The 21,440-nt window shown below is 32.1% G+C and overlaps 1 pseudogene; it reads left to right on the top strand.

Annotated features, from left to right (window-relative positions):
• Positions 1-7,915: 7,915 nt before the first annotated feature.
• Positions 7,916-21,440, top strand: part of LOC134684333 (uncharacterized) — a 285,814-nt pseudogene continuing 272,289 nt past the window's right edge.

The following is a 21,440-nucleotide window of genomic DNA, read 5'->3' as shown; positions in this document are numbered from 1 at the left end:
GCTAAAATTTATTAAGATCTAGAGCCTACCCAGTGTACATGTCGAACCTTTCCAATAATATATACACTATCATATTTGACGATAGCATACTTATGTAGACAAACATTCGTTTACAGTACCACACAGCTCGTTTGACTGCTTTCCTAATAAAAGAAAAAAACAAAATAAATTGCATGGACTTTATATTTGTTGATGTTATCCTATACTTAACAATACGAGGCGTTATTCTTCCTGCATACAGAGCATGAGACAATATTTGAACATTGGTAAACTACCGTAGCCTTAATTGAGATATTGCATTGGTATGATACATATCTGTTATATATTGTATACTGAAGTCTTTATACATGTTGCACCGTGATTGCGCGGTGACATTGTGCACCAAATGTATCTTTGAAAGTATCATCTATAATAACAATACTTGTATCTGTGTGCTAATTTCCTTTGATATGATTGAGTCAGTTTATAATCTCTTTTTGGGAGTTCGTTGCTGATTTTCATAATAAATAGATCGAGGTGCAAAGTTGAAGGGCAAGTTCCAAATTATACGTAACCCGTTTTATCCTTTCACGTGTTGGGTCAAATTTATAAAACATTATGAACTTTGATGTTTACATATCATCGATAGAATCAATAAGAAAAGAAAAACACACACAAAGAAAGCCGCATGAACTCTTAAAGGCGCAAGATTTAAGCTGGTTTAAACGCGTAAGAAACAGAGTTTCCAAGTGTTGACATTTAATAAGAAAATATAACGATATAGTACTAAAGGCTTTATATCTGTCGTTTTGATGGATATCTAAATGACATAGAAATAGCTAAAATTAAGGATAGGACAATTTTGTCTACAAAGAGAAACTCAATCTCACAGCTCGGTGAAGTTTAAACCACCAGGTTTCAGCTTTAGTTTAGGAAGTTGTTGTGGATTACGGTATGTTAACACTGAATCTGAAGGTATCCTTTAGGAATATAAGCTTTCCCTGTATTCAAATGAAGTTCAGCATGTTGAATTAAATGTGTAGCCTGTAAAATTGAGAAGCATATAGATACATCGTAACAATCATAGAGACAACAATGTTAGAATCAGTATATAACTATAATTATCTCGGTTATTTTTTTTAATTTACAATGTTAACTGGACTTGAAAGCAAATTAAACACAGCCAATTTTGCTACACTTATTTTAGTTTAATAACAAGTATGCACTCAGACATTCTAATTCTTAGTTTCCAATTTCAAAATATCAAATGAAATGGTATTGATTTAAATATGCTTTTAAAACATTTTGTGATAGATTTTGGCATATTTTGAATGTTCATCTGAAATTTAAAAAAAAATCAAATCCATAAACAGAATTTCTAGCTTAGAGCGAGTCTGTGTATTGATTGCCTTTAAATATAGAAAAGAAGATGTGGTATGATTTAAAGTATCTTTTAATATATTTTGGTTACGTATACGCATATAAACCAAATTTTACAATAGCATTTGTACAAACTTTTATTTTATCATTATGTCATTGATAAGAATATGTAATGTGAGATTATGTAATTTTTATATAAGACTCTTGATAAATAATATTATTTACAGTCTGGAATTCAATTTTTCGTTAGATTTCGCCTATTTTTTAAACGTAGTTCTAGGTCAAACAAATACAGTTGTATTTCAAACTACCCTCTTTATCAAAACCAAACAAACATGTGTTACCTTTGACATTCATCGTAAGTTTATGTTATAGGAATCCACTGATATCAACTGTTAAAAAGTTTATTATTTTCATACATTTAGTTAAATGATTTCTAGAGATTATTGCCGAAACAGAGATTAAAGTTAAAAGATGAAATATAAATTAGTGATTTCGGGGCCTTCTATAGCTGATTATGCAGCATGGGCTTTGCTTATTGTTGATGGCCGTACGTTGACCTACAGCTGTTAATATCTGAGTAATTTGGTCTCTTGTTGAGAGTTGGCACATTTAAATCATACCACATCTTCTTTTTGTCAAGCCTGCGACTTTTGTCGCAATTGCGAGATATGGCGATCCTGCATTCTGTCGTCGACATCGTCTTCCGCGGCGGCGGCAGTGTCCACAAATATTCACTCTGTGGTTAAAGCTTTTGAAAGTTTGATAACTTTCTTAAACTATCCTGGATTTTATCAAACAAGGACAGAAGCTTGATTATGATCATAAGACATTATCCAGATTTAATTTTGTTAAAAAAAATCCTGTTTATCTGTATTTTACTTATAAAATAGACTTATTATTTTTGCTAGTTAACATTACATTCACTCTGTGGTGAAAGTTTATAACTATTTCAATAAATTTCTTCAATCATCCTGGATTTTTACCAAAGAAAACAGACGCGTCTTACAATCAAAAGATAATATCTAGAGGAAAGCTTGTAATATTTATTCCTCATTTTTGTTGACATCGTACTTTTGTCGGAGACTTCCCTTTTCTAAACAAAAACTTATAAACGGTATATCCAGCCTTAATATCCTACCAGACCATGTCTGTGTTTGAGTTCGATGTTTTAATGCTTTGTGTCGACCTGATATATTTTTCACTGGACATTAAGCAACCAAAAATCAATCAATCATTTTAAATGTTAATTTAATTTGAAAGCAAATGAGGTAGAATATAAACTCATCATAGATACCAGGACTAAATTTAGTATATACGCCAGACGCGCGTTTCGTCTACAAAAGACTCATCAGTGACGCTCGAATCCAAAAGTAAAAAAGGCCAAATAAAGTACGAAGTTGAAGAGCATTGAGGACCAAATTCCCTAAATGTTTTGAAAAGTTTCCTCGAACCAATTTTGTTACACTTATTTCAGTTTGAAATTCTTGAAATCGACACTAAATTTTCCATTACCACATATTCGTGTAGAATGTTTGCACCTGTATACAATTTTGTTCTATGTTTCTTTTTTCAAATTACCATTCATTGAAATTTGCTTATACCAAAAATTGTGATTATTTTTGGCGATTTTTTAATATTTATCAGAAAATGAAAAATAAGAAAACTAACATCCATAGGAAGTATTTTTATTAAAGTTTTGGTTGTCTTGAAATTACATTATTTTTTAATTAGAGTTTCGTTGGACTTTTGATACAGAATGTTACTATGATATTTGTAAAAAGTGCAATTATTCTATTAAATATGTCATCGTTAACAATATGCAAGGCTAAACAAAATTACCCATAATTATTTACCTTATTTAAAGTCTTGAGAATACTAGTATTCCCCTACTTTGCAAACATGTGTCTTACTTTAATTAAAGCTAACTTCTTTATCAAACCGGTGCTAACATTTATCATGACTTTTTGCAATGGGAAAGTATTATTTTACATTTGGTTAAATAATTTCTAGAATTATTTGCCGAAACGGAGAAAAAAGTCAGACATATTCTCCCTTGAAAATCCTACTTTACTAGATAACCAAGGTAACAAATGGTTTTAACAAAAATGTAAACAATAACAAAACCAGACATATGTTGAACTGCAAAATAAAACAAAATTAACTTTTCTATGAGACCATATACGATAGTTCTAAAAACTGTTACTAAGGAAGAAATTATGAAGCTCAAAGTTAATACTATTTTCCCACTTTAACGAGTGAGTCGCACAAATCATACCGGTGTGTTTATATAGTCAAAGTTTGGAGGCTTCTAAAGGTATAAAAAAAGACGGCAGATACTAAAGAAATATTCAATTTCTGATGTTAAAGACAAACCAACACCAATATGGCGAAACAAATCTCTGTTGCTTAATGGGGTTTTTTTTTTTGTTTACTTTTTGTGGTCGTAACGAATTTTGTTAGTGCATGTTGTTGGCTTTAGATGAATTTGGCTATTTATTTTAGGTATTTTTGACAAATAGCTCTTCAACGGTTTCGGTACTTATACATCTTCGGGTTTCAAATGTTTGGTTTTGAGCTTCCATGATGAAGGTAAATCCAGAAAAGCGCTTCGGACGCAAGCAATTATTAAACGTGTTGTTTTAAAAAAATTTAAAGGCAATTCATTACATCTAACATTAATTATTTTTTTCGCAATAGTTAAATATTGCCCGTTATATTCAGGTGGTGCTGATCTTTTGGCGGACTGTATATGTATATATTTCCTAATTTCAATTTGATTGTTTTGCAAAGGCGAAATATAATTGTATGATTCAAATACTTAACCAAAACGTTCGTAAAACATACATGTATGTATGGTTTGTATGTTTCTTATTATCACACATGGTAAAATCTTTTGACTGCACACGAATAGTCCCAACAATTGACTGAAAGACTGAACATGAAATGATTTATTATTCATACCTTTGAGATGATGTTAAGATCATAACGATCGTTTCAGATTAAAATTGGTTTACTGTAACTAAAATGTATTTGACTTGTGTTTTGTAAATATATGGTTTATCTTATTTACATATGTAAAATATTGCAAGTTTTTGTTGATAAAACGTAAATAAGTTGTAAATTTGGTTTGACTGTGTGACAAATACGAAATCTTACTTAGTCATGAAAACTCTCATCTTTGAAGACAGCAAAAAACGAATATATTTAGAAATATTGCGTAGAAGATACACAAACATTTGTAATAAAGGAAAAGGTAGAGAAGAAGTGTCATTTATTTGGTATATCGAATGTTTATCGAACAGTAAGATGTGTCAATTTTTTTAAATATTGATAAAGCGAGCAAAACTTATCAAATGATATAAAGATAAATGCCCAAATGGCAATATCAAGAATAAGGCGTAACAGACAATGTCAAGCACAATGCGCAACAGACAGAAGAAAGAACAATGCGCAACAGACAAGATAAAGTACAATGCATAACAGAAAATAACAAGGGCAATGGACAACAAACAATATTAAGGGCAATGCGCAACAGACAATACCAACGGCAATGCATAATAGATAATAATGCGCAGCAGAAAACTACAAAAGGCCTAGTTTGTAAAATATAATGTGTGTCGAGATTAGTTTTTGGAAAATATAAATGCACTTCAAATAACCATGCACTTATTACAACCTTCTCAGAAAACAACATAATCCCAACTTGTCGTTTAAGATTTAACAAGAAAAATATGACTTTGCATGTCGTCTTAAAATGTCGTTTTATGTTTTCTTGAAGTAAACTGATTAAACATTAAATGGCGAATTATTTAAAAGACCTCATTGTTTTTCCGAGGAATGATTTTTACTTGTTTCATGGTAGATTTATATTTGTTTGCACAGTGCTTGAATTCTGTAAGTACTCCTTGTGTTGATTTCTTTCACTGTATTTAGTAGACTTCAATTAGTAAGTCAAAACGACACACTTCAAAAGGAGAAAACATATACATATAACATACTTAATCGATATCCTGTCAAGATATACCTTTATATAATTGATAAACAGCTCCATGGTATCTATCGAAGTATTAACACAAACTTTCTTGTTTAAATTCGGTGCCCAATAACTTAAAAGTTTAAACTGTTATGGCTAATCGAGATTTTCGATAAGAGTTGGTGTTTGAACAGGCCTAGTATATAAGACATTTTGACTTCCTGATTCACAATTAGATACAAAAGTAAAAAGGTTCGATCAAGTCTTAATGTTACAAAAAACATAATACAATTGTCATTTAACAACTACAATGGACCAGCCAGGGTCCGTAGTATGGACATTCTGGTTTTTATGCCTGTTTGTGGCATATAGGCCAGTCAACACTAACTTTATTAAGTTTAGACCATTCTATGAGTACCAGTATAATTTCAAGTCGGATGCAGACGTCAAAGACCTCGGAAAGTTTACAGTTGATGCAAAGGTATGATTCCGGACAACCATATAGTTGATTTACTTTCCCTTTGAAAGATTATTCAATCAAATTCACTTAAATTATATGCATTTATCTTCTAAATTTCTTATACAAGTTTTACATACTAGTATATGAGATTTAGATGTCTTCCATCAATGGTTCTATAGTTAACCTTGTAAACTGTAAATTGGAACTGTACCGGTGTATTCTTTTAAAACCAAAGTCAACGGAAAAATTGCTAAATAATTATTATTGTAAATATATATGTGGATAGCATACCTCTAACTCCAACTCGTCTAAAAATCAACCCAACAATGTTAGATCTGTAAAATCGCCTGCACTGTAACCGTCTCGCTAGACCGCACGACCTGTAATACGACGCTAGATTAAACCTGACGTGGAAAGGTAACACCCGGCCACCGAAAACTTCAGTTTTATGAAGCCAAGGTGGTCGTGTGGACTCTATTTCTAGTGCAATAGTCCCAATTGGCTGGACGAGCGTAATTTCTTTAACTTTTATAGGTTTAAAGTTAAGCATGTTTTAATTCAAAAAATCATATGTTAACAGTATAATGTCATTAGCAACCATACCACATCTTCTTATATTTTTTTTTGTCTTCGTTGTTTATTACGGTAAGCCTTTCCTAGCCTTAACCAATTTATTATTGTATCCCTCAATACTGGCGTGAAAACGTCTGTGTCTCTTATGTTTTGTTATTACACTGTTCAACAGTACTAAACGTTATAAAGCAACTGTTATATATTGATGAGCTTTTCAGAAAAGGCTACCAAGATGGCTTTTTGTTATTCGTCTGAACCAAAGTTTCCCTATCAAACCAATATTGTTCATCTTGAGTAGAGACAGCAGTCGAAACACACAAGTCGACGAAAACGCTTTTAACAAAGGAATAACAACGAAATCAAAAATCATATCACAGAAAACTGAAATATACAGTTAAACCCGATCCTGACAAAATCTGGGTAATGCGAAAGGGTCGACAGCTCTTGCTCTACTAGTGACAAACTTTTTAATATATAGAAAAAAAGTCACATTACATGATTTTACAATATACAAGAGCATATTCAAATCAAATCAGTTAAACTCTCATCCACCCGTAAAATGCATCCACTCTTACCTTAACTTTAGATAAATAACTAATAAACAAACATCCAAAACGGTAAACCAGAAAAACAAAAAACAAAAAGCAAAAAGATACATAGATAAATGAACAAAACACCACGCTCCTACGAATAAATAAATATATATATATAATGAGGGTGCTTTTTATATGGCCTTCCAAATACCGTTTCGATCCCTAACATCACTGAAGAGACATTTATTGTCGAAATCCGGATATGGTGTACTAAAGAAATATTGACACCGAATGTTTGTGGCACAACATCCTGTCCACAAGTTAACAAATTTTTTTTTCTGTGACGTATTAAATTTATAATAAGATCCATTTTGTTACAACCTGTGATCAATTTTATTTGGCAATCGCCAATGGCAGTCAGCAGGGTTAAAGAACATCAGTTGTTCGACCTGTTAGTCAAATGCGTTTTGTTTAAATATACTTTTTCACTCTTTTGGTCTTTTGGAAAATGTTGTTTGTGCTGTTTTTAGACCCTTCTACAACGAAATTTGTTTGACATGCACACGTATAAAAATTGCGGTTTTTATCCAACGCAGTCATAGGTTTGAACGTAGTTTTCAATTTAGACTCGTTTATATATATATATATATATATAAACCATTCATACCCTCCTTCCACAATTTCCAAAAAAAAAATCAACTACTCAATATGTTCGCAAAAAAAAAATTTGAATGGACGCGAATAATTACGCTTAAAACATGTGTACCCTTAGGGACGACATCAAAAGATCAATGTAAGATAAAAAAAAAAAAAAAAAAAAAAAAAACTTAATTCCAATAGTTTGGGAATGGGTGTTGAACTGCTGCAAGATTTCAATTTTTGGTTATCCGACATTTATTTTTACATATATTCATATGGGTCAATCAATTTTTCCCAGATTAAGTTAAGAGGGGGCAGGGGGGTCAGTGAAAAAAACTATGTGAATTAAGTTTTTTATCCTTCATTGAACTTTTGATGTCGTCCCTTATATGTGTGCCAACATTATCATATCAAGTTAGTTGATGTCGTACTCAACATTAAGTTTTGCAAACAAATGTTCCTACCCTACAAGGAAGTAATCCTAGGAGACGGTTGTATGATACGTTACTTGATAATTTTAAATAGTAAGGAGAAAGTTTATTAACATGTCGGGGACAATGATAAGTTCAAGTAATAAATTTATTTGAAATCCTTTTTCATTAAAATGTTTCAATGTAATCTTCAGTTTTCTATTTTAGCAGTGTGGTTTAAAACTATTCGCTGCAGAACAAAGTAAAAGATTTCTTTAAACAAAATAATCAATTCTAATCATAACGATAAAGAAATAGGAAAACGTTGAAAGTAGAAAATAAAAGTGTTGATAGCTTTAAAAATCTTAACAAAAGTTATATATTCTAAATAAGAAATGCGTTGGTTTTTTTTTTTCGTTTCGCTTTATTTGTTTGTTCGTTTGTTATGTTGTTTTATTTGTAAGTGCTTGTTTTTGTTTTAAGTTTTTTTAAGTTTAGTTTTTATTGCTATATAAATCCTTGAAACGAGTTGAAAATGTAATAAACACATTTTTTGAACAACACATTCTTTATTCATTATAGATAAGTTACACTAACATAGAAGAAACAGATGCTTACCAGGAAATATTACTGAAAGTCTATACCTTTACATTTACAACACATGGATCAGGTAATATATATAAAGGTGAAGCTATTTTTTTTGTACATCCTTCTTAATTTGTATATCTTGTTGTCCATTGGTAGAAATTGAAAAGCATCGACATCAGTGTCAAAGGACGGAGGGCTAACATCTAGGGGAAATCGACGGACCGTAGTTGAAAATCTCTGAAAAGTTCTGGAAATTAAGACATTGGCATGAGGTGATCGGAAGTTAGACCTATTACAGGGCGCTACAGTCATGCATTTATAAGTGATTCTCTTTATAATCATCCAAATTTTATACACGACCCACTCACCTCTCCCCCCTCCCCCAATCTGGATCTGCCTGTCTGTAATCTTTGCGTCGCTCGAATGGAACTGTCATTGTTGTAAAATTCCTCTTTAGGGATATAAAGACATTATTTTAAGTTTTTTTTCTTTATCTGGAAAACCTTTAGCAGTTATAATTAGCACGAGTATTAAGTAATATATGATCAATAGTTTCCTTCAATTTAATAAGATAGTTACATGTGAGAATATATTTCAATTAAATTGGCACAGACCTTAAGCTGGTATATTTCAATCTTTTCAGGTACTTCTGGTCATGACATGGATCTTTCGAAATGGTAAGTACATTAATAGTAAAAAAATGCAAATATAAACGGCGGAAAATCGTCGAAGTGATGGTGATGACGGTATGTGTGTGTGTAATGTGTTTGGTGAGATGTGGCGGGAGGTGGTTGGTTCTGGGGGAGAGAAATGAATGTAATAAGTCGATGATTTCATATTTCATATGTGTTGTGTTTACAAAACATTTTAGCAAAATGTCATTGGATTAAATGTTTTCCCCAGCGATGAATACATTTCGTTTATATATAATTATCGTGATTATATTATATAGCATATTAATCTAATGCAATAAAAAATCATAAGATCTAATAAAATTTGTAGATTTATCTAACAAAGTCCTTATATTTGTATAAAGTAGCATTCGTTTCTAGAGCAATATTGTTTTGACGTTGAAGAAGCTACAATCAAAAATTGTTCGCCGGTCCCTTAATATATAATGCTGGTTCATTTCCCAATCTTTTTTTATCTTTATTAATTTCCCAATTACTCTATCATAAACAGAAGATTAGTAAAGTAACAACAAATGGAAGTTTTTGACGACCTTGACTGGCTATACAGCCCTTGCACGGTCGGTAAAAGTAATGTCATTTGATTTCAAAAATGATGAACGGTTCTTTATATTGGTATGTAATAATTTTGAACGTTTCAAATTTATGAAATTATATTCGTACATCAATGTTTTTGATACACCAATAACAAAAACTGAAATATATTAAATTGATACATTATGTAATTATTCAAAATTATATCAGAAACCGGTAAACTTAATTATGAAATAATGAACATATTAAGGGGAGAGAATACTCGCATAACTTTTTCGAATTGGCACATAATACAACGGAATTTCACTCTTGCATACAAATGGCACATCAATATAATTAATTAACTGTGCAATCGTCCGCCACCTTCAATGATGATTCCAAATTATAAATATAACCAAATATTGTTAATCACAACGTCACGCACGATGTTCCTACAACCCCTATGATTTAAAACAGAATCTTTGAAATTTCCTCCGCAAAACAAAATAAAATGTTAATTAACGCTAACCACTATAAAAACTAATTCAGTATATGTTTTCCTTTATGTTCTTATAGCTCTTGGTCATATGCTTGGTAATATCTAGTATATTTGAGGAGTAAAACAACAAAGCTATATGAAAAAAACGGATGTCCAACGTTACATTTTTGAACAACTGTTTTATCTCTTATGTATAGTGATCCTATTTTTTATTCTCTGATCTTCCCAAAACTTGGCAGAAGCAACGAAGTGTGTCAGTTCTTGGTTAAATTGAAGCCGTTCTTTTGTCGAATTTTGTTTGACTCGGTGGCTCCATATTAAGCTGGGATAAGAAAAATGTCCAATGACGTTTTACTTTGACTAAACGGCTAAAAGGTAGTTTTATAAGTAGACATAGCTAAAAATGTCTAACAAATGTGAGATAATTATAACATCTCCCGAAAGAACAAACATTTGCCTCATTGTTCGTGAGTTTAAAAATAGTAGATTCTATAAAACCATCTCTACACAGTCGTTTTGCAAGCGGTAGCCATTTTGTCCAAGTTGATATTTCATTTGTCCAAGCAATTAATGCGGGTTTGTTACCTGATATTTCAATAAGTATTTTATAATTTACCAAAGCAAAATTCAGATACACAAAAAGAACATAAAGTCTAGATTCTTTTTTTATTAACTGCATGTTTGGGTCTTACAGGAATAAAATGCTACGAAACATAACAAAACGGTAGCTTGTATGATAGTCGAACCAAATTCCGTTATATTTACATCAATGTAACATACATCATCGGTAAAAGAGAGAGCCTTGGTGTAGTGGTAAGTGCACCATACTGCTATCACAAAGGTTCCTGGTTCGATTCTCGTTCCGTCTCTCCCTTGGTACCATTAGTGAGTATAGTCTTGAGGAAACGATGATAGTCAGTCGGAAGGGGCCACTAACTGGCTGACCCGTGTTAAGAGAGAGAGCGCCATAACTATTACACGTTAAAGACACCCGTGTAGATTTCGAAAAAGAGCAGCCAAATGCCGCTATAAGGCAGCACTCCCATCCGCAAAGTGGAAAGGGATTATTATAAGTTGCAAACTTGTTTCCCAATCCACTATGAATAAATATGTTTAAACTAAACTAATGGTTAAACTATGGTTACAGCAGTAATCACTGTGTTACCATCTCAAAACAAACAAACATTTACAAAAAAGTACAAAAAGCATGATCTTTCAAATTAAAAAAAACACATTCATTATTTCGCGTGTTTGGTGTCAGAAAATGTACGGTACACGTCACATAGGAAGAAATTTTGTCGTTCAATGTATATTCAAAACAATTATAATATCGCATGGATAATGGTGGTATGCAGGGTTAAAAATCAGAAGTTTTGTTAGAATTAATTTTAGAAACAGACCAAGATTTAAAATTATTCAGAAGTTCTTTAGAATTTTTAAGAGTCCATTTATGGTTAATACCACTACGCTAGTGAACCACTTAGGCGTTTGTCGTTCAAAGTATTATCAAATTTATAATAGAACAGTAAATTAACATAATGACATATAATAGAACAATAACATGACAGGATCTTTAAAAGTACAGTGTCACGTTATAAGAACAAAAGAAACACAAAAAGTCGCATATACAAAATACACCAGCTAAAATGAAAGAAACTACAAACACATTGATGGGATGTATAAGTACCGAGCCACATCAAATGGATATTACTGAAAACAGAACAAACAGTAAAGGTAATATTAAGAATTGAACAAAGACAAATAAAAGAACCACTATAACATGTACTTAAGATGATAAACAATGTCAGAACGCAGAATCTATACACCAAGACCATCATGTATTATTTGTGAAGTTGATACGGAATATTTGTCTACAAGGTCTTGGTACCTTCCAATGAACGTTTTTTAGAAAAAGGACGAGACGTTCTTTGACATACACATGGCCTAGAAGGCATAAAACTTTGCTCAGTGCTCGGAGTACAAAAATCATGCTCGAAACATGAAATCCAGCAATTTGATTGGTTGATTTTCGAGTCTGAGTACAAAAATCATGCTCGAAAGTTTTATGACCGCGAGGCCTGGTTAATTAACTTTCTGCTCAGATACTGGTGACGTTTTACAAAGTCAGAGTAGGAGCTGAAAGCTCTTGAATATCGAATAAGTTGGGAAATGTATATCACATATGCAGGTGAAGTTGGTGTATTGCTACTAAGGTGGGGGGGGGGGGGATTTATAATTTCAAAATTAAAATCGTCTCGTTGGTCATAGATTATGTTACTGAGATGACTATGTATGTCAAATTCGAGATTGTATAAAAATGAAGCTAAGGAAGCCGTGTCTATTGTTTCTTTAATTTTTAGTTCTGGGGGATATATTAATGGAACTCAATCAGAAAAGTTCGGATTGTTAATGGAAAGATCATCATCAATATATCTGAAATCAAATAATCTTGTTTCTTTGATGCATTGGTTTTTGACAAGTGTCTGAGGGAACTCCGATTTATATGAAAATAAGAAGAGGTCTACAAAGAGAGGCACAGTTCGTTCCCACATAGCAATGCAGATAATTTGTTGAAAAAGTCTACTTCCAATATTCAACAAATATGTTGTCGATAAAAAAACATTAAACTCACTTTCAGGTATACAGATGTGATTTTTCTGTCTGAAACAAGTGCTTGTGACCATCCACAAGAACTTGCGGTCATCCCGTTCAGGACTTCAGTACATTGATTTATTATTGATGTGTCAAATATTTAGTGGTTGTCTATAACGATCAAATTCTTATGATGTCCCTTTTCCTAAACTATAAACGCAAGTTGCGCACCAGCTAATTGTGTTTCTCCAACTCTGACACTATATGGTAGTACAAAGCAAAGACTGGTGAATTTGAGGACATTAATTAGCACATTCGCTGTCGTGAAAAAAATAGTCGTGATGTGAAATTGTTCTTTGTTAAATGACTACAAAATGTTTTCCAAGATCTAACTTTCTATTCGTAATTATCCATTTTGGGTCATATTTGAGTTTTTTGTTATTCCATAGGTTTTCTTTTGAAATAACACCGTATGGGGAGATTTTGAACGTTTATCATCCTAAGGAAGATGGTGAGGTACTGGCCACCAAGAAAGGGTTTGCTGCTCTGCTTGCGTCGAAACTGCACGGGAAACAGCAGGTAAAACTTTAATTTTCTTTTTCATAGTACAATAAACAGGGACTGTCAGACAGTTTGAGACTACCACGATATAAAAGTAAACGGAAAATTATAGATACACTATTGAAACATTTAGGGCTCAATTATTCCATATATTGTAACGTTCATTTAAAAAGATGTGGTATGATCACCAATGAGAAAACTCTCCACAAAAGACACAAATGACTAAGAAATAAACAACTATAGATCATCGAACGCCTTCGACAATGAGCAAAGCCAATATACCGCACTGTCAGCTATAGAACCCCGAAATGAAAAATGTAAATCAAGTCAAAAGAAAAAACTAACCACCTCATCTATGTACAAAAAAAAAAGAACGAAAAACAGCAACAAACGACAACCACTGAATAAAATGCTACTGAAATGGGACACTGAGGTACATACATATAGAATATGGCGGGGTTAAACATGAAGTGGAATCCCAACCCTCCCACTAACATGTGACAGTGGTGTAACAGTGCAACACAAGAACGACCTATAAAAATCAGTTGAAAAAATGCTTTTAATAAGTCATAACTCAGGTGAAAATTAATAAAAAATACATCCGCTTGAACAAAAGCACAGAGTGGACGCTTCCGGGTACTTGTACACTCACAACAACAAAAAGACACTAAGTACAGATCTGAGAGTTCTCGAAGTTACTGACAGCTAATCCAAAGTCAGTAACAACGAAAAACAAATCAAGCATTTCACTCTAACTTATCAATCAGTACTACACATACAATGGATTTAGTGTATATAGACGTCACAAACGGTCAGAAAAAATCATGACATTGTGCCAATGTGCCAATATACATTTTTAAAGTGCCAGTCTGCCTAAGAATCAGGCAGTGGTGAAAACATGACCAAAAAAACCCACCCAATTTGACATTGATTTCAGTTCATAAACTGTAGTTATGCACAAAAATAACATTTACTTCCATTATCTGTTCTGGTAATAGAAGATACAATTTGGTTGAAATGCACTAGAAATTAACAAATAAGGGGAGATAACTCTGTAATTTGCTATAATTTGCTACCATTCTAACCAATTTTCTAACCAAGTTATTTGATATTACCAAACACACACAAACGAAAGACCAATTATTTTTAACTCAGGACGATGGTTAATATTTAATAGCATGATTAGCTCGGTGGGTTTTTTCTGATCATGTTTTGATTTTTCCCTAAATTGCCTGATTCTTACAAAGACTGGCACTTAATGTACATATGTATAATATAATTATAATAAGTTTGATTTATTTTACCGATAACAAAATCAATATTAATACCAATAAAAACAGATGGAAAACTGGAAATCTTAAAGAAGAAGAAAACATTATTCAAAGATCTTATTGATTATTCCCAGTGTCTGTTGTAACAGAGACATATAATGTATAATGTATTATATGTCTCTGGTTGTAACTAATTTAGCCAGTGTAATATGTCATAATTTAAGTGTATACCGTGTAATATTATCAGATACATGTACTGTTTATGGGATGATCTGATTATGCTTATGTATGTCTCTGTTAGGTTATGAACAGACATGTTATCATCATTTACGGAATTCACTCTACGCTAGGGTTTATCGTTTCCTTTCCTTTACCAAATTGTCTCCTTAAAATAAAGTGTGGGAAACGAGAAGGACAAAACGAAGATTTGTATTGTAAGATACAAATCCTTGGACAAACCTATTTATAATTCAAAGGGAATAAACTTTTTACAGTAATTTATATAATATTCCACTAGCAATCCCATTCTATTTTTCTCTATTTAAAGTTATAAGGCAATTTTTTTTTTGGTGAAAACATAGTCCAAATAATTATGACGTCTAGGACGGCTATTTTATTTTTTTTCTGGGACGCCTTCCTACGAAGGAAGGCGTCCCAGAAAAAAATTAAAATAGCCTTGCCAGACGTCATAATTATTTGGACTAGTGAAAACATAGAAAAAATACTGTTTCCAGTTTATCCGTTAGATCTGAAAATGCTATAAGACTATAACACATAGTGTTATTCATAGACTCTGGTTAGATCTTGCCCTTTATTATGGCAGTGGTTCAAATAATTATGACATAGATCTGGCAAGGCTATTTAAAAAATTTCTTGGACGCCTTCCTCTTGTCCCTAGGACGAAAACAAAAATTAAAATAGCCTTGCCAGACGTCATAATTATTTGTACTACTATGGCAGGGCTGTCAATTCTTTGCATTTAGTATGAGACTTGTGCATGTTCATGCTTTTTTGGGGGCATTTTTCTTTGATCTATTGTTTTTTCTCTTTCCAAATATGACGCATTTGCTTCATGAAAAGTTGGCAGAAATGCTATGGTAGTGGCTATAATGTCGGCACCATGCCGTAAAAATACACATTTCTATAAAAATATGTTATTTTGAATTTTAATTTATTAAGGTATTGTAATCTGAGAGCCAGCAAAAAAGCCACTACCTTATAAGTCAATTATTATCTTCTCATATTTGCATTGCTGGTACCAAATTCAATTATTTATGAAATAACATACGATTAATCTACAGCACTCAGAAAAGAGCTCTCCCTTAAATTCCCTTGAACTGACAGTGGAAATGTGTTGGAATCTAGACCAACTCAGAATGGATGCAGAACAGCATCTGACATACTCTGAACATTCTGAATGCAGTCCAGAAACCAGTGAATCCAGTTGGTTATTATGAAAAAAAACACATAGTTGGGAAAAGAACTATAGTTTAATGCTTAGTTTTTCATTTTTAATAAAACCACAATTACATTTCAGTTTTCAAACAATACACAAATTAATTAATAATGAACAATCTGTGGTGTTCCAAACTACATAAAAATACATATATGTTGTTACAGGGATTTGAATACATTCATTGAATTATGCCCGAGGTTGTATAGAAACTCAAATTTAAAAGTTCCTACTTAATGGATATTGACCACTATTTACTCAAGAATCATCCAGAGCTGTACATTTCTAACATTAAAATATGACTTTTATATGTTGCTCATTTTTAGATTTTGGGAAACAAGAGAGGAAATCAGTGGGTTTATCATACAAAAGAAATAGGAAATGAAGGTAAAATTACATAATCCTGTGGATTCATTTATTTTTGTGGATTGTGAAAATCATGCATTTTCATGGATATAGTCGGAATACAATGGTATAGAGATTTGTATTAAATTGAACATTAAAATTCTAGTTTCGCTTGTACTCACAAAACCCACTAAAATAGGTATTCAACGTATAATAATGAATGCATAGAATGTGATAATGAGTTTAGAAAAACAGAACAGGTTTTTCCTGTGAACTGTTAGAGTAATTAAAACAGACATATAAATTTTCAGCTCCCTTTATTTGATTATATTTGTCAAAGTTCTTAGAGCAAGTGTTACATATAATATAAATTGGCATGAGTATCTTGAGTGCATGCACATGTAGTGAGCTAAAAAGTTTATTCCAAGTTATTACAGATCAACTATATATGATGTATCTTGGTCTATCATATGGTGATCAGTTTTATTAACATTCTTATTAGCGGGGTATATAATATATATGTGAACTGAAAATAGAGACCGTACATGTATGTGTTCCTTAATATTTTGTAGGACCTCATAATGCAACCTATACTGCGGTGGACTCTGCCACTGGAATTGAATTCAGGAAAGTACGATTGGGACATCCATTTGTTAATTCCAAGAGTACATTTCAAAAGGTACATGTATGAATTAAACTCTTTATTAAATACTCAGTTTCAAAATAAATAGCTTTTCATAAAACTAGTATATATTGATAGGGGATTAATTAAGGAATAAAAAAAGCAAAAAATATAAAGAGGTCAATGTGCTTTTTTTTGGAGATATAAGCCATTGAAATTTTGGCGGTAAAATGTTCTCTCTTGATTTTTCATAGCTTTATCATTGACAAGTTAAAGTTCTCAAAAACTATTAAAAAAATTAATTAATTGTTATAAGACTTTTACAAATGGTTTATAATTATGCATGCAAAAAAATCATAAAAAGAAAAATGGGGGTCAATGGGCAAAATATTTTAAGGCATTCAAATGGATAAAACCAGAGGTTTCTGAAAATCTGACAAAAATTCCAAAACATGATAAGCGGACATCCTTAATTGATTCAAGCAGTTATGTCAGTTGAAGTCAATTTAGAAGGCAATGCATTTCAGCATGTGCCATCTTGTTTTCTTTCTTCCCTAACTAGTTGAACAACAATGTACATGTAGATTTTAAAGAAACCTGCATGAAGATATATTAAAGGGGCACTAGCTACGAGATATATAAAAATCTTAAGTAATTTTTTTGTTCAATCAATAATGAAAGTGAAATAGTGAAATAATTATTCGCTTTTAGCAGCCAAAATGGGTTAATTTTGTCAAATTAAGCGAGGAAACATTGATAATTACTGTTTCATTTGCAAGTGAATTGGCCGACCTCATTAAATCTGTATTCATGTGAACTTCAATTAAACCTCTCGCTATAGATTGACAACGCATGCATTATACGTGTACAGGTTATTTAAAGAAAAAGAATGTCAACAATGAAAGTAAAACTACGGTAAATCATTTGATTACTGATTCAATCTATATAAAATCATTCTTATATGATTAAAAAACAATGAGGTACATACATTTTATATCTACAAGATAAAATCAAACAGACCTATAAAAACCCAGTTGCACGTGTTGGTTTAATATATTCACATCGTTATTTATGTTTACATCGCTTATATGGTCATCTGAGGTCAAGTTAATAGTTAATTAGATGGCATCTGGACTATCATACACACGAAACGAACCTACATATTGTCTATACCATGCTCTGTATACTGTTTATTTTAGACTTTTGGTAGTTTGGATAAATGTTTTACATTGTTATAAATCAAATATGAGAATTTGAGTCAAATCGGTGACCATGAATTTGACAGCTAGTGCCCCTTTAAAGTAAATTTGCTGTGTGAAAGTCTGATCACTGACTAGAAGGGTATGTCACAATTTTACTGTGTTCCGAATTATTTTCTTTTATTTCTACATAATATTATGTCTCTTAATTACTTAGATATGTAAACCTGTCAACCTTCATGCTCTATGGGGATTTCCCTGATGAAAGGTGTTGACCTGAATTTTGAATTCTTTTAATTATATGAACTTTACACCTGAGAACAACATACACATGTGTTAAAAGGTAAATTAAACACATACATACTCATTCAAACAATAGAGAAGTAGATTAAAGACATTTATGACAATATTAAAAGAGCATTTTGTCAGCTTGATCTTGAAACCCCCTTGAAGATTTCAAAAAATTGACAGGTGTCCTTCTATTGACCTACTTATTTAAGTCATTAGAAGGACATTTAAGACGTGTCTGTCTGACAGAATAGAATATTATATTCCACAATAATTGTAGATTTTTCTCAAATCACAATAAAAGGTCTCAATTTTTTTCTCTTTTTCTTTTAAATTGCAATAATAAATGCATATTATAGTTTCTGAATTTACATGATATGCAATGTATGTGCTTTGCTAAGTAATGCTTAATTAGGTTAGGTTAGTTCTGTCAGACAAACATGTGCAATGAACCGAATGTACTAATGATTTGCAGTAAGACAATTAATGTCAGCATTGTTCTCATTTATATTTAATAATGTAGCAATTATATTTTTCATTTTGTTTTTCAATATGATATGCAAACTGATTGAGAATTTCATATCAGATGTTTAATATTTTCCAACTAATATATATATGTTTCTGCTACTCTTGTTTTAGACACTACATTTCCACCATGAACTTGGAACCATTCATAAAGTTCTCATTGAAGAACATTTTAAAGGTCCTACAACACAACCAAAGTAAGTACAGGTTTTGTAACAGGTATATTGAGATGATATTTTTATGTATTACACAACTCACATATATAAAAATAAGAAGAGGGGGTATGATTACCAATACAAGTACTATGAGACAACTATCTGCTAAAGATTCAAATGAAGTTGATGTAAGCATTTAAAGGCAACCATAAAGCCTTCAATGATGAGAAAAACCACTTCCATAAAAAGTTAAAGTCCGAAACATGTCTCATGTAAGGTACTGGATGGTTCAAGGGTAGCAACTCATGTAAGGTACTGGATGGTCCAGGGGTAACAACTCATGTAAGGTACTGGATGTTCAGAGGTAACGGCTCATGTTAGGTACTGGATGGTCTAGGGGTAACAACTCATGTAAGGTACTGGATTGTCCAGGGAAAACAACTCATGTAAGGTATTTGATGGTCCAGGGGTAACAACTCATGTAAGGTACTGGATTGTCCAGGGAAAACAACTCATGTAAGGTACTTGATGGTCCAGGGGTAACAACTCTAGTAAGGTACTTGATGGTCCAGGGGTAACAGCTCATGTAAGGTACTGGATGTTCATGGGTAACAACTCATGTAAGGTACTGGATTGTCCAGGGAAAACAACTCATGTAAGGTACTTGATGGTCCAGGGGTAACAACTCATGTAAGGTACTGGATTGTCCAGGGAAAACAACTCATGTAAGGAACTTGATGGTCCAGGGGTAACAACTCATGTAAGGTACTGGATGGTCCAGGAGTAACAACTCATGTAAGGTACTGTATGTTCATGGGCAACATCTCATGTTAGTTACTGGATGTTTAGGGGTAAAAATTTGTGTAAGTTAATGGATGTTCAGGGGCAACAACTCATGTAAGGCACTGGATGTTCAAGGGGTACTCATAACTTGGCTTTAATTTTGCAGGTATAGAACAATATACATGTATATATTCAGCTGTTGCTCAGAATGAAAAACCAACTTGATTGATTTCTTTTTTTGTTTATTTTCAGTTTTAATCCACATTACAACATGAGGAAAGTAAAAGCAGTCAATGAATTCAGTAATACAGGTATATTTTTTTAATGAGATTTCTGGCTACTCTATTTGATAGATTAATATTCTGTTGATTAAGATTTTCTATTAATTTGCCAAACACATTCTTATTTTTTAGTAAATAATGTTCTTCAAAATGTAGTCGTTATTTGGATGTCTATCAGTTGTGGTATGATTGCAAAAAATTGAAGTAATATCCATTGAGCTTCATTTTGATTTGATTTGATTTGAGTGCAGTTTGAATGCAAATAAGTGTGGTGTGATTGTTAATAAGTTGGGATGTGATTTCAATGGAGTTATGATGTGATTTTTAAGGATTTTGTTGTTGTTTCCACTTAGGTTTGTATGAATGCAACTGAGTGTTGTTTTATTTGCTATAAGTTGTGCTATGATTACAATTGAATTGTGACGTGATCAAAATATTTTTTTCTGGTTTCAACTATGGATTTATTGTTGTTAGATTGTTTGCATAGTTGTCTTCATCTTTTTAGAAGTTTTAATTCCATGTTTCTCTCTCTCTCCCTGGTTTGTATCTTCCTAAAAGATCAAATTTACAGGGGGGATATTGTCACAATTTTTTCCAAAATTATCTTAAAATTTGCACATTTGAAAATTTCCCTGGTAACAGTATATTTGCCAAAAAGTTGGATTATAATTGCTTATGACTTGTGGTAGGATTGTCAAAGGGTTGGATTAAAATTACAAAATGCACCTCTCCCCCTTCCGAACCCTAAACAAAAAATATAATTGTTGATTTGTATCAAAACAATATCATCATGTAACTATTAAATGATTAATATAGAAATTCAGAAATTTGAGACATATATATTACATTTATAGCCTACCCAGAGATGTCTGCCATTAGCAATGGAAAGCTAGAATTTCTAACCAGACACAGGGCTACTGACTTGCTGGATAAACCAATTACAGAACTGATTAACGGTACAATTCATGTAACACAGGTAAGCATTTTAGCACCTAGATAACTATTTCCGTTACATGTACAAATAAGATGAATTCTAGTTCACAATGACATGACTGCATGTCAATATCAAAAGCCACTTAAATTGAAATTCTTGTTTTTTCAAGAGAGACAGAATTGTTTTCTAAAC

Source organism: Mytilus trossulus, chromosome 9 (genome assembly GCF_036588685.1).
Source record: "Mytilus trossulus isolate FHL-02 chromosome 9, PNRI_Mtr1.1.1.hap1, whole genome shotgun sequence".
In the NCBI taxonomy this organism is placed as follows: domain Eukaryota; kingdom Metazoa; phylum Mollusca; class Bivalvia; order Mytilida; family Mytilidae; genus Mytilus; species Mytilus trossulus.
Note: the sequence above shows the minus strand (reverse complement) of the source record. Positions and strands in the feature narration are given on the sequence as shown.